Genomic DNA, 14,619 nt, shown 5'->3' on the forward strand with positions numbered 1-14,619 from the left:
GTTAAATGGAAGCCAGGTATGAGAATATGTGCTCATATATCCAGAGTTTGGTACATTCTATGATCTGATTGCAGAAAGGTAAGTAGGGTGGTCCCTCCGCTATATGACACTGTCAATAATTATATGTCCTTAGATACTATCCCTCTTCCCTTCAAAAACATCACGCCACCACAAAAATCAACCCTCAATCCTTCTGTCCTCACCAACCACCTCTCTTTCAGGGCCTTGAACATGACATTGCCACCCAGCTTCATGCCTAGCACTCCCAAAAACCACCCTGGTCAAAGTCACGAATGACATCTGCTGTGAGTGTGACCATGGTGTATCAGGTTTTCTTTACAAGTTATTGTCCTCTGCAACTGCGTCATAATTTTGGGCACGTTTCTCGAGATACATTATTGCCCTTCCCCATGCTCCCTGCTGGAATGTCTGCATGGACAACAGGTGAGGACAGCGTTGGGTTAATCTTTGAACTGCCTGCTCAGCTCACAAATGAAGAACGCTCGCTTGTGCTGCTGATATTTGTAGAACTATACCTCAGCATCAGTTGGCACCTTCAGCAGGAGGAGGAAAGAATATTTAGAGAAGAATAAATAATACGCACTCATATTTTGAATAATGGAGACATATCGTTACTCACATTGCACACACTTTTGATTTACAATTGCCAGAAGTTCTACTATATTAATGCTGACTGATACAAAACCAAATTGGTTGAAGACCAGTAAAATTGCTCCTTTGCCTCACACCCTCTTCCAGAAGTCATCAACACATGCTACATTGTCACTTTAATCAGATGTAATTTTTAGGTCCGTCTGAGAGTATTAGCTGTGTGTATAAATTTCCAGACATAGTCATTAAGTATTTCAAAACAAAAAGTTCTGTGTGTGTGAGAGCTGGATGTACTATTATTTATGCAAATGAAAAGCCCCAGCAAATTCATCCAGCTTTCTTTTCTACAAGGAAGTGTTCCTCTGTTAACTCTCTGTAAAGCACCAAATCTTGCATCCCTTTATAATGCAAGACAAAGTTGGGAAAAGAGCTCACTGGATATATTCCATATATTGCAGTAAGGTTTAATACATAATTTTCACGGTGCAGTAGAAGTCAAAATGTCCAACACAATGTGCAGGGTAGACTGTAATGTTTCTACCTTTTGTTCAGGAACTATGGAAATTGAAGAGTATACAAACACTGGACAAAACATTCCATCTATGTTGTACACTTTTGGTCGAGGATAGTTTGTCACAGATCAAAAACCCATGTCTTAGAGTGTGTATAGTTTGGACCCTTTTGCATTTAACCCCCAAAAAATTAAACCAGAGACATTTTCCCCTTCAGGTAGCTTTCATATTAAACAAAAATTATTGAGGCAGGTTACCTAGAATGACTAGACTGCCAAAGATCCATGGTACTCCTAGGCTTCGTACTGACACAGTGAAGAATAAGCTCACCTCTGTCCCAAAATGGTTCCCTACAATGGAAATGAGGTATGATGGAAGCTGACTAACAGGCAGAATTTATTTTATCAGCTTAGTTCAAAATTAACATTCGCAAGAAATTTCCACTTCTGTAGGACTGACATCAAAAGACTTTTTAAAAATAATGTATTAGGTGGGGTTCAACTGAAACCCGACATGGAACAACTAAAATACTTTTTTAAAAAAACGAGAAAAGAAAGAGACAAAGATCACAAAAGATTAGATAATGTGCAAAAATACTAAGTTGTTCTGAAATTACAAAATGATTGTCCTTGATACACTGACACTCAAAGCATTGGAATATTAACTATCCTTAGAATAATACAGCATCAGCTACAAGTGAAAATGTAGAGGTTTTGACTTTTCATGATGGAAGTGAATTTTGTGTGATCAGTTTTCAAGTCAAAAAGAATAAATGAAGAAGCAATGCAATCTCATTGTCATAAGTGTACTTAATGTAGATGCAGCAAGAGAATTAAAGAAAAAAACTTAAGCCTTTAAGTTTTAGCATTGTAAAATGTGTTTCCTATGTGATATTCTTAGTCATTCTCTCAAGTTGCTCCAATCACTACCTCCATCAAAAAAGCTGTAACCACCAGTACGCCTAGTGTTTTACACCACAAAATGCCTCCCCAGACAGAACCCAAATGTTAAAGTTCTGAATCTATAGCTGTACTGCTACCTGCTTCTCATAATTCAAGTGGGAATATTACTAAAAGGTGCCTACAAAATTTCACACTTAAACGTCACTGAAATTCTAGTAGGAATGCAAAATAGACCACAAATACAGTTTTTGATTAACAATTTGTAAGTGATGTCAAAATAAAGAAGCATATACATGCACAACTCCACAAGAATTGCTTATGGTTGACTTCGATTTTTGAAACTGAATGAATTTATAGAGAAGGATAGCAACAAAGTAAGGTTGCATTGGGAAGGAACCTAGTGACTCAGAGGGGAAGTGATGGTATAAGTATAGGACCACATTGAGATATTTGACTGAGCGCTATTGAACTTTTTTTGTAAAATCAGGGTCACAACTTAAATATTTCCTGCCCTGTCCTCTCATTTTGGGCAATTTTCTTTTTGGCATATTGCTATTGCAGCATGGTTATTATATTTGCCTAGAGCAGGAACTGCATTCGAAACAAAAGTAATACATATTGTGAAGTGCTGATTCATTTTGACATGGTGAAAGGTTCAAATTCTAGCATTTCTTTTTATCCAAAGAACAGGTTCTCTATCTGCCAAGTACCTGGGTAAAAAGGGTGTGTGTGCATGATCGGCCAAGCACTTCAGGAATGTCCTTTAACAGGCCACACAGTACACTGTTGAGCTCACAGCTATTCTACTTCACAGCCATTCATCCCACTTCAAACATCTTCCAAAGCAGTGTTTACATTTCATACCATATTACAGAACTTCACCAAAAGCAAGTTATACTTTTCTTTGTATATTATTTTACAAATGTTTGATCTTCACAGCAACAATTCAGAGAAACAATAAGCAACATTAGGGAGGAGCTAACAGATCTTTTCATAATGATCCAAATATAGAGCCAATTTTCAAAAAAATGCAACTTGTTTGCAGCCAGTCTACTGCACTGAACTAGAGCATGTTCTGATAGTTCTCATTCTGGGGTGAGTGTCTTAATTTTTAAAATGAGGAACTCAAACATCAAAGTTTGAAATAAAAAGCTACTTTCATATATTAACTCTTAAACAACTAGAGGTACTACATTGGTCACTCCAGTGTAAAGCTTGGAAAGTCACAATGAATCTTACAGAAGGTGGCCAAGTGGCAAGAAATCAGTTACACTTTTGGACTGGCAGGTCATAAAAATCTATGTGCAAATATTCACTAGATTTTGCGTTATTTTCCAGTAAAAAATGTCTATGATCTAAGTGATTACAGTGAAAACAAAAGCACATTTTGACCAATAAACTATTTGCTGTCCAGATTCCAGAATACAGAGCACGATTATAAATATGACAAAATTTCACCATGGGCAGTTTGCAAGTTAGCATTTTCCACCTTTTCTCGTGAAGGTACTGGTACATGATGGGGAATGATTCAGCAGCCGGCCAGTGAGTGTCAGCAGGCTGTTCAACCGCAAGATCATCACCCAAAGCCCATGGATACACATTTCCTGAAGTGGTCGCTGGATGACAATCAGGAGGGGGAGTAGTGGCCAAATATATTATTCTTAACCCAGGAACACAGAGGCCAACTGTCATCATCATAAGCAATCCCTCGAAAATCGAGGAAGATTTGCTTCCACTCTAAAAGGTGAGTTCTCAGGTGACTGTACAATTCAATACGGGACTCTGTCACAGGTGGGACAGACAGTCATTGAAAGGAAAGGGTGGGTGGGGAGTCTGGTTTGCCGCACGCTCTTTCCGCTGCCTGCGCTGGTTTTCTGCATACTCTCAGCGACAAGACTCGAGGTGCTCAGCGCCCTCCCGGATACACCTCCTCCACCTAGGGCGGTCTTTGGCCAGGGACTCCCAGGGGTCGATGGGGATGTTGCACTTTATCAAGGAGGCCTTGAGGGTGTCCTTGAAACGTTTCCTCTGCTCACCTGGGGATCATTTGGAGTACTGTAGGCCAACTGTAGTACTACTACCTCAGCTGATAATGATACTTCAGAATATTGGAAGGTGTCCGTTACCCATAGAACCTACTCCTTACATAGGAATTGCTAGACAAAAAAAGACCCAAGGTCCATCTAATTTGCCTTCTACCATCCTGGAAGTCGCATGATACAGTGATAACAGAGTGGTTGATCAATCAATCTGTATCAATTAGTCTACAACATACCCAGAAAGGAGATGAAGAAAACCTCACTGGCAGAGCGCTTTGGGAACAATAGATCCCTCCTGAACCTGTATGCCAACTGTAGTGCTGCAATACCATTAAAAAGGTTCAGTATTGGTGAAATCCAAGCGGTGCCCAGTATTCAACTTTTCAAACGAGGAAGGATGGTGTTACACTGCTGACTTTATAAAAGAGCATATTATTTGACTTAACATGAGTAATGCCAGCAGACTCGCTGCTATATAAGTATATACAAAAACATTTGAATTATGAAAGGGTTTGGTGGGGTAGATGTAGCAGAACTGTTTTCACTTGTGGGGGAAACCAATGCTCAGACTCAGGAGTGAGTCGCTAATAAATACAGTTGGGAAATAAGGAGGAACTTCTTTATCCACAGAGTGGTTAGAATTACCTTTCTTCTTTAAAATCTGAAACTTGCTATTACAAGAAGTCGTTGAGGTGTATAGCATTTAAGCAGAAGCTAGATAAACAACTGTGGAAGAAAGGAATGGAAGCTTATGCTGATGGGGTTAGATGAAGTAGGGTGGGAGGAGGCTCGTGTAGAGCATAAACACTGACACAGACCCGTTGGGTTGGATAGCCTGCAATTTCTCTTGTCATTTATCAGAAAGTTTATCAATCTATCTTAGCCTCCTGAGAGGGAAAATAGCAGTTCCACAGCAGTCGGTCTGACTGAGGGAAGTGGGTTCTCAATTATCCTTCCTCGTTTGAAAAGTTGAGTACTGGGCACCGCTTGGATTTCACCAATACTGAACCTTTTTAATGGTATTGCAGCACTACAATTGGCATACAGGTTCAGGAGGGATCTATTGTTCCCAAAGCGCTCTGCCAGTGGGGTTTTCTTCATCTCCTTTCTGGGTATGTTGTAGACTAATTGATACAGACTGATTGATCAACCACTCTGTTATCACTGTATCATGCGACTTCCAGGATGGTAGAAGGCAAATTAGATGGACCTTGGGTCTTTTTTTGTCTAGCAATTCCTATGTAAGGAGTAGGTTCTATGGGTAACGGACGCCTTCCAATATTCTGAAGTATCATTATCAGCTGAGGTAGTAGTACTACAGTTGGCCTACAGTACTCCAAATGATCCCCAGGTGAGCAGAGGAAACGTTTCAAGGACACCCTCAAGGCCTCCTTGATAAAGTTCAACATCCCCATCGACCCCTGGGAGTCCCTGGCCAAAGACCGCCCTAGGTGGAGGAGGTGTATCCGGAAGGGCGCTGAGCACCTCGAGTCTTGTCGCTGAGAGTATGCAGAAAACCAGCGCAGGCAGCGGAAAGAGCGTGCGGCAAACCAGACTCCCCACCCACCCTTTCCTTTCAATGACTGTCTGTCCCACCTGTGACAGAGTCCCGTATTGAATTGTACAGTCACCTGAGAACTCACTTTTAGAGTGGAAGCAAATCTTCCTCGATTTTCGAGGGACTGCTTATGATGATGACAGTTGGCCTCTGTGTTCCTGGGTTAAGAATAATATATTTGGCCACTACTCCCTCTCCTGATTGTCATCCAGCGACCACTTTGGGTGATGATCTTGCGGTTGAACAGCCTGCTGACACTCACTGGCCGGCTGCTGAACCATTCCCCATCATGTACCAGTACCTTCACGAGAAAAGGTGGAAAATGCTAACTTGCAAACTGCCCATGGTGAAATTTTGTCATATTTATAATCGTGCTCTGTATTCTGGAAAGCAAATAGTTTATTGGTCAAAATGTGCTTTTGTTTTCACTGTAATCACTTAGATCATAGACATTTTTTACTGGGAAATAACACAAAATCTAGTGAATATTTGCACATAGATTTTTATGGCCTGCCAGTCCAAAAGTGTAACTGATTTCTTGCCACTTGGCCACCTTCTGTAAGATTCATTGTGACTTTCCAAGCTTTACACTGGAGTGGCCAATGTGGTACCTCTAGTTGTTTAAGAGTTAATATATGAAAGTAGCTTTTTATTTCAAACTTTGATGTTTGAGTTCCTCATTTTAAAAATTAAGACACTCACCCCAGAATGAGAACTATCAGAACATGCTCTAGTTCAGTGCAGTAGACTGGCTGCAAACAAGTTGCATTTTTTTAAAAATTGGCTCTATATTTGGATCATTATGAAAAAATCTGTTAGCTCCTCCCTAATGTTGCTTATTGTTTCTCTGAATTGTTGCTGTGAAGATCAAACATTTGTAAAATAATATACAAAGAAAAGTATAACTTGCTTTTGGTGAAGTTCTGTAATATGGTATGAAATGTAAACACTGCTTTGGAAGATGTTTGAAGTGGGATGAATGGCTGTGAAGTAGAATAGCTGTGAGCTCAACAGTGTACTGTGTGGCCTGTTAAAGGACATTCCTGAAGTGCTTGGCCGATCATGCACACACACCCTTTTTACCCAGATACTTGACATAGAAACATAGAAAATATGTGCAGGAGTAGGCCATTCGGCCCTTCGAGCCTGCACCGCCATTCAATGAGTTCATGGCTGAACATGCAACTTCAGTACCCCATTCCTGCTTTCTCGCCATACCCCTTGATCCCCCTAGTAGTAAGGACTACATCTAACTCCTTTTTGAATATATTTAGTGTATTGGCCTCAACAACTTTCTGTGGTAGAGAATTCCACAGGTTCACCACTCTCTGGGTGAAGAAGTTTCTCCTCATCTCGGTCCTAAATGGCTTACCCCTTATCCTTAGACTGTGACCCCTGGTTCTGGATTTCCCCAACATTGGGAACAATCTTCCTGCATCTAACCTGTCTAAACCCGTCAGAATTTTAAACATTTCTATGAGATCCCCTCTCATTCTTCTGAACTCCAGTAAATACAAGCCCAGTTGATCCAGTCTTTCTTGATATGTCAGTCCCGCCATCCCGGGAATCAGTCTGGTGAACCTTCGCTGCACTCCCTCAATAGCAAGAATGTCCTTCCTCAAATTAGGAGACCAAAACTGTACACAATACTCCAGGTGTGGCCTCACCAATGCCCTGTACAACTGTAGCAACACCTCCCTGCCCCTGTACTCAAATCCCCTTGCTATGAAGGCCAACATGCCATTTGCTTTCTTAACCGCCTGCTGCACCTGCATGCCAACCTTCAATGACTGATGTACCACAACACCCAGGTCTCTTTGCACCTCCCCTTTTCCTAATCTGTCACCATTCAGATAATAGTCTGTCTCTCTGTTTTTACCACCAAATTGGATAACCTCACATTTATCCACATTATACTTCATCTGCCATGCATTTGCCCACTCACCTAACCTATCCAAGTCGCTCTGCAGCCTCACAGCATCCTCCTCGCAGCTCACACTGCCACCCAACTTAGTGTCATCCGCAAATTTGGAGATACTACATTTAATCCCCTCGTCTAAATCATTAATGTACAATGTAAACAGTTGGGGCCCCAGCACAGAACCTTGCGGGACCCCACTAGTCACTGCCTGCCATTCTGAAAAGTACCCATTTACTCCTACTCTTTGCTTCCTGTCTGACAACCAGTTCTCAAGCCATGTCAGCACACTACCCCCAATCCCATGTGCTTTAACTTTGCACATTAATCTCTTGTGTGGGACCTTGCCGAAAGAAGGATAGCAACAAAGTAGGGTTGCATTGGGAAGAAACCTAGTGACTCAGAGGGAAAGTGATGGTATAAGTGAGAGAACCTGTTCTTTGGATAAAAAGAAATGCTAGAATTTGAACCTTTCACCATGTCAAAATGAATCAGCACTTCACAATATGTATTACTTTTGTTTCAAATGCAGTTCCTGCTCTAGGCAAATATAATAACCATGCTGCAATAGCAATATGCCAAAAAGAAAATTGCCCAAAATAAGAGGACAGGGCAGGAAATATTTAAGTTGTGACCCTGATTTTACAAAAAAAGTTCAATAGCACTCAGTCAAATATCTCAATGTGGTCCTATACTTATACCATCACTTCCCCTCTGAGTCACTCGGTTCCTTCCCAATGCAACCTTACTTTGTTGCTATCCTTCTCTATAAATGCATTCAGTTTCAAAAATCGAAATCAACCATAAGCAATTCTTGTGGAGTTGTGCATGTATATGCTTCTGTATTTTGACATCACTTACAAATTGTTAATCAAAAACTATATTTGTGGTCTATTTTGCATTCCTACTAGAATTTCAGTGACGTTTAAGTGTGAAATTTTGTAGGCACCTTTTAGTAATATTCCCACTTGAATTATGAGAAGCAGGTAGCAGTACAGCTATAGATTCAGAACTTTAACATTTGGGTTCTGTCTGGGGAGGCATTTTGTGGTGTAAAACACTAGGCTGAAGTACTGGTGGTTACAGCTTTTTTGATGGAGGTAGTGATTGGAGCAACTTGAGAGAATGACTAAGAATATCACATAGGAAACACATTTTACAATGCTAAAACTTAAAGGCTTAAGTTTTTTTCTTTAATTCTCTTGCTGCATCTACATTAAGTACGCTCATGACAATGAGATTGCATTGCTTCTTCATTTATTCTTTTTAACTTGAAAACTGATCACACAAAATTCATTTCCATCATGAAAAGTCAAAACCTCTACATTTTCACTTGTAGCTGATGCTGTATTATTCTAAGGATAGTTTTAATTATCAATTTCTACGACTGTCCAGTATTCTGTGAAAAACAAATACATAACCTTAATTATATGCTTCTTTAGGATAGTTTTATCTCCTAGCTTTTTTTAAAGCTCAGTATATACAGCAAGATGGTAGGTAATATGCATCAGGCTGGACATAGGTACCTGTCTTCTACTAGCATTCAGCGGTGAAAAGGTCATGGGGTTTAGCAGCACTACATGGTCCTGGTCTTTGCTAACAGTGTGCGAAATAGGGTTTGGCATAAATGGGTTGGGATCCTACAGTTTGGCTGCACTGTGGGCGAGAGAAAAAGAGAAGCAAGGGTTGATCATAGTTTCCGTCTCAACATTTTTGCTCAAAAAAGATTTCTAAATTCTCAGCATAGAGCCAATGCATAGCTGCCCAGAATTAGCCTTTGTCTTTGTGAAATAGATGTTAATTCCAGTTGCTTGAGTTTGGGGGGAAAATGGCTCAAATAATTTCATAGCACGAGGAAAGATGCAGGTAAATAAAATATTTATTTAATTGAAATATCGGAATTCGAAGACTATTAGAATTTAACAACGTAAAGCTCATATGATGGTTATATCTCTGACTTGCTTTCTCTCTGAACTAAAGATTAAGCAGTAGATCACAAATTCGGCTCATTTTAAATCTCTTGTAAAAGAATTTATATTTCTGTTTTTCCATCACAAGTAGATCGACCTTTCCAATTGTAATAGAGAAACCTACTGATGCATCTATTGGGACATTTAGAATACAAGAGAAAAAAGGTAGTGATATATTTGTACAAAGCAATGAGTGGTCCTGGACTTCAGCAACACTTCAGGAGCAGTGGTTACAACAAGAAGTATTAATATAGCGCCTTTAATGTAGTGAAACCTTCCAAGGCTCTTCATAGGAGTATTATCAGACACAAAATCTGACACCGAACCACATAAGGAGAAATTAGGGCAGGTGACCCTAGGGTTTAAGGAGCATCTTGAATGTTACACCACAGTTGGAATACTATATCCTATTATAGAAAGAATATGAAAGCCTTAGAAAGTGGGAGTCGGACTAATTGGATAGCTCTTTCAAAGAGCTGGCACAGGCACGATGGGCCAAAAGACATCCTTCTGTGCTATAACATTCTATGATTCTAAGTGTACAGTGTAGATTTGTGGTAGGCTTCATGGTCAATATGAGTTTGATGATGGAAGTGTATGTGTGTTTGGGGGAGGAAGAGACAGGAGAAAAATATGGAATAAGGGTGGAATGAGGGAATGGTCTGCAAGAGTATAGGAACAAAAAAATCTGAACCAAGTGAATAGAAGAGGGGCAAAGGGAATGTTGAGAATGGTCTCGATTTTGAAGAGGTCTTTAAGTTTCTCACATCTTCCCCACCTCGGTTTCATTATCCTCTCTCGAACCTTGTTTGACCTGAAAAATTCTAATTGGTCTTGACTATCCATCGGTAATGCAATTGGAGATTGACTAGTAGTATAAAGACCAAGATAACCCAAGAATGAACAAAATCCAACAATTCTCAGTGCTCTTCTCCATCCATTATAGTCTTGTAGACTGCAGTTATAGCACATCGCCAGAAATAAAAATATTCCAAACAAAGTGACTATTGGTACTGCAGCTGGTCCTGCATCACGTAATTGATGCCACATGATTTAGAGCTTAAAGGTTGAAAAATGCGTGGATTGTTAGCGATTGAGGTGCAGTTACCTCTGCATTGCCCACAGAAACTGCTATTGCCACTGTTACCAGATGCGCCCTACTAGAAATTGAGTTTTTTTTTAAAATTTGCCCTATTTATTTTGTTCTATTGAAAGCACTAATTTATCTCTATGTCTATCATACCTACTTTGGTAAGACTGAAAGATGGGCCTGCCAATCTTTCCAGGTGGGCATTTTTGTATAAGCCTACATGGCAACAGTAACCGATTCAGCCCAGTAGGGAATCAAAACCAAAACTAATCCGGTCCTTACCAAGGATCTCCACAAATAGTGCTTTCTAGCACAGAAATGTGGACCAAAAGCAAGAACTCTGCCTGTTTCCTTCCCGAACACAAGTGCACCAAGGCCCCAGCTGGGATCAGCTATCCCACAGCACAGACCAAGAAACAAACCTGCACCTGCTAACTAACAGAAAAGAGAGTCGGGATAAATGGATAATTTTCCGGTTGGCAATCAGTGGGGTGCCGTAGGGATCGGTGCTGGGGCTTCAACTATTTACAATCTATATTAATGTCTTGGATGAAGGGACCGAGTGTAATGTAGCCAAGTTTGCTGATGATACAAAGATGGGTGGGAAAGCAAGTTGTGAGGAGGACACAAAAAAATCTACAAAGGGATATAGACAGGCTAAGTGAGTGGGCAAAAATTTGGCAGATGGAGTATAATGTGAGAAAATGTGAGGTTATCCACTTTGGCAGAAAAAAATAGAAAAGCAAATTATAATTTAATTGGAGAAAAATGGCAAAGTGCTTCAGTACAGAGAGACCTGGGGGTTCTTGCGCATGAAACACAAAAAATTAGTTTGTAGGTACAGCAAGTAATCAGGAAGGCCAATGGAATATTGGCCTTTATTGCAAGGGGGTTGGAGTATAAAAGCAGAGAAGTCCTGCTACAACTGTACAGGGTACTGGTGAGGACACACTTGGAGTCCTGTGTGCAGTTTTGGTCTCTGTATTTAAGGAAGGATATGCTTGCATTGGAGGCTGTTCAGAGAAGGTTCACTAGGTTGATTCCGGAGATGAGGGGGTTGACTTATGAAGATAGGTTGAGTTGGCTGGGACTATACTAATTGGAGTTCAGGAGAATGAGAGGTGATCTTATCAAAACATACAAGATAATGAGGGGGCTCAACAAGTGGGATGCAGAGAGGATATTTCCACTCATAGGAGAAACTAAAACTAGGGGACATAGTCTCAGAATAGAAACATAGAAACATAAAAAATAGGTGCAGGAGTAGGCCATTCGGCCCTTCTAGCCTGCACCGCCATTCAATGAGTTCATGTCTGAACATTCAACTTCAGTACCCCATTCCTGCTTTCTCGCCATACCCCTTGATCCCCCTAGTAGTAAGGACCTCATCCAACTCCTTTTTGAATATATTTAGTGAATTGGCCTCAACAACTTTCTGTGGTAGAGAATTCCACAGGTTCACCACTCTCTGGGTGAAGAAATTCCTCCTCATCTCGGTCCTAAATGGCTTACCCCTTATCCTTAGACTGTGACCTCTGGTTCTGGACTTCCCCAACATTGGGAACATTCTTCCTGCATCTAACCTGTCCAAACCCATCAGAATTTTAAATGTTTCTATGAGGTCCCCTCTCATTCTTCTGAACTCCAGTGAATACAAGCCCAGTTGATCCAGTCTTTCTTGATAGGTCAGTCTTGATAGGGGCCGACCATTTAAAACTGAGATGAGGAGGAATTTCTCTCAGAGGGTTGTACATATTTGGAATCCTCTGCCCCAGAGAGTTGTGGAGGCTGGGTCATTGAATATATTTAAGACGGAGATTGACAGATTTTTGTGTGATAAGGGAATAAAGGGTTTTGGGGAGCGGGCAGGGAAATGGAACAGAGTACATGATCAGATCTTATTAAATGGTGGAACAGGCTCGAGGGGTCAAATGGCCGACTCCTACTTCTTGTGTTCAGTCTGTACGACTCAGTAGCACACAAGCAGCACACCGAGTCATGCATTTACCCACTGAGCAAAGTTGTCCCAAAGCGACTTCATGGACCTATTACAAATCTATTGTGAAATTACTGAGAAGTAAGTTGGAAGCAAATAATCCCTGAAGGTATAGGGTTGACTGCCCTCAGCAACACACACTTACCGCTGAACAAAATGCTCCTGTAAACTTTAAAAATCACCTGATAAAACTTCTCTCAAATGTATAAACTTCTCAAATAACATTCTAAAATATCCACGAGATGTTACCACAGAGGGAGGTTGTGTTGCACAAGTTTGGATGACAAAATGATTTAAAAAAGGCATCGAAAATATAGTGAAGAGGGCGAACCTGCAACAGTTTAACTCACTCAATGGGCTTAGAAACATAGAAAATAGGTGCAGGAGTAGGCCATTCGGCCCTTCGAGCCTGTACCACCATTCAATATGATCATGGCTGAACATACAACTTCAGTACCCCATTCCTGCTTTCTCGCCATACCCCTGTTGTGTTGTGTTGTGTTGTCGGCAACACAAGGCAAGCTGCCCGACCAAAGGCAGGACAAGCTCAGCGTGCTGGGTCTGGAGATAAACCCGTGAAATAAAAAAAAAGTTAAAGGAATCAGGCAAAGTGAGTCACTCACCTGACAGCTGGAGCCTCCGCCTCCCGCCTCCGGCCCTGGCCCCGTGTCCTCCTACCCCCGGCTCGGTCCCCACATCAGGCCGGCGCTCCTGCAGCATCGGCGACAGAGAGAGCGCGAATAATGGTCCGGGGACTCTGGGCCCCGTCAGCGGTCAGCGCTTCCCTGGCCTGGCCAGCCCAGCCCAGCCCAGCGCTCTCCGCCGACACATCACAGCCCCGCTGCCGCGGCAACTGACCCGGAAGTGATAGCCGGCCCAGCGTCACCATAGATACCGGGCCTACTGCAGCAAGAGGCGGCGGCGCAGCCGGAGCCGGAGCCGGGGCCAGTGTGGGCACAAAAACAAAAGGTAGACAGACGGCAGCAGGTGTAAAGTTTCAGAGTTATGGACGACGACTACAACTCTTCTGGTCGGTTGGAAAACAAATGAACAGTTAGATCAAGTGCCCCCACAATCTCCACTCCACTGGGGACACTCCAGACATTTTTCAAATGGCCCTTTTTTTTTTGGGGGGGGGGGGCTTTAAAATCATAATTTTTTTACCAGTGCCCCCTATAAAAGGGGAGGGGGACACTAAAACCCCGGCAATTAAAAACAAACTAAACTTTAAAACATATAAAATCAAATTAGAATGTGGTTGCCGGGGGTGACGATGCACTCCAGTGCCTCCGGCGCCCACCTCTCGCGGAAGGCCGCGAGCGTACCGGTGGGACACCGCGAGCGTACCGGTGGGACACAGGACACTGCGAGCGTACCGGTGGGACACCGCGAGCGTACCGGTGGGACACAGGACACTGCGAGCGTACCGGTGGGACACCGCGAGCGTACCGGTGGGACACAGGACACCGCGAGCGTACCGGTGGGACACCGCGTGCTCAGGGAACACTGCTACAACTCTCTTGGGGGGGGGGGAGACAAAATAAACATTAGATCGAGTGCCCCCCCGATCTGGGGGACACGCCAAACACTTTTAACTGCCCCCTTTTTTTCATTTTTTTTTTGTTTTTTTTATTTTTTTTGTGGGGGGGGGCGCGGGGCATTAAAATTATATATTTTACCAGTGCCCCCTATAAAAGGGGAGGGAGACACTAAAACCCCGGCAATTAAAAACAAATTAAACTTTAAAACATATAAAATCAAATTAGAATGTGGTTGCCGGGGGTGACGATGCACTCCAGTCCCTCCGGCGCCCACCTCTCGCGGAAGGCCGCGAGCGTACCGGTGGGACACCGCGTGCTCAGGGAACACTACTACATCTCCCCTACCGTTGCTTACAGGTGGTCCAGGACCCTGAACACATTTTGTGATATTTACTACCCTGCAATACTGACTGAAAAAGCAATACATCATTAACTGAAAGATAAAAGTCCTCACATATATGTTTAGCTACCAAAACAAGTT

General features: G+C 42.1%; 1 protein-coding gene across 3 annotated transcripts in view; it reads right to left on the reverse strand.

Annotated features, from left to right (window-relative positions):
- Window positions 1-13,538, reverse strand: part of LOC139265528 (H(+)/Cl(-) exchange transporter 5) — a 144,169-nt gene extending 130,631 nt beyond the window's left edge. For all 3 annotated transcript variants that reach the window (XM_070882556.1, XM_070882553.1, XM_070882555.1), the window contains exon 1: window positions 13,221-13,538. The gene's annotated coding sequence lies outside the window, so the exon portion shown is untranslated. The remainder of the gene's footprint in view (window positions 1-13,220) is intronic.
- Between the last annotated feature and the right edge of the window lie 1,081 nt (window positions 13,539-14,619).

Source organism: Pristiophorus japonicus, chromosome 6, assembly GCF_044704955.1.
Source record: "Pristiophorus japonicus isolate sPriJap1 chromosome 6, sPriJap1.hap1, whole genome shotgun sequence".
Classification (NCBI taxonomy): domain Eukaryota; kingdom Metazoa; phylum Chordata; class Chondrichthyes; family Pristiophoridae; genus Pristiophorus; species Pristiophorus japonicus.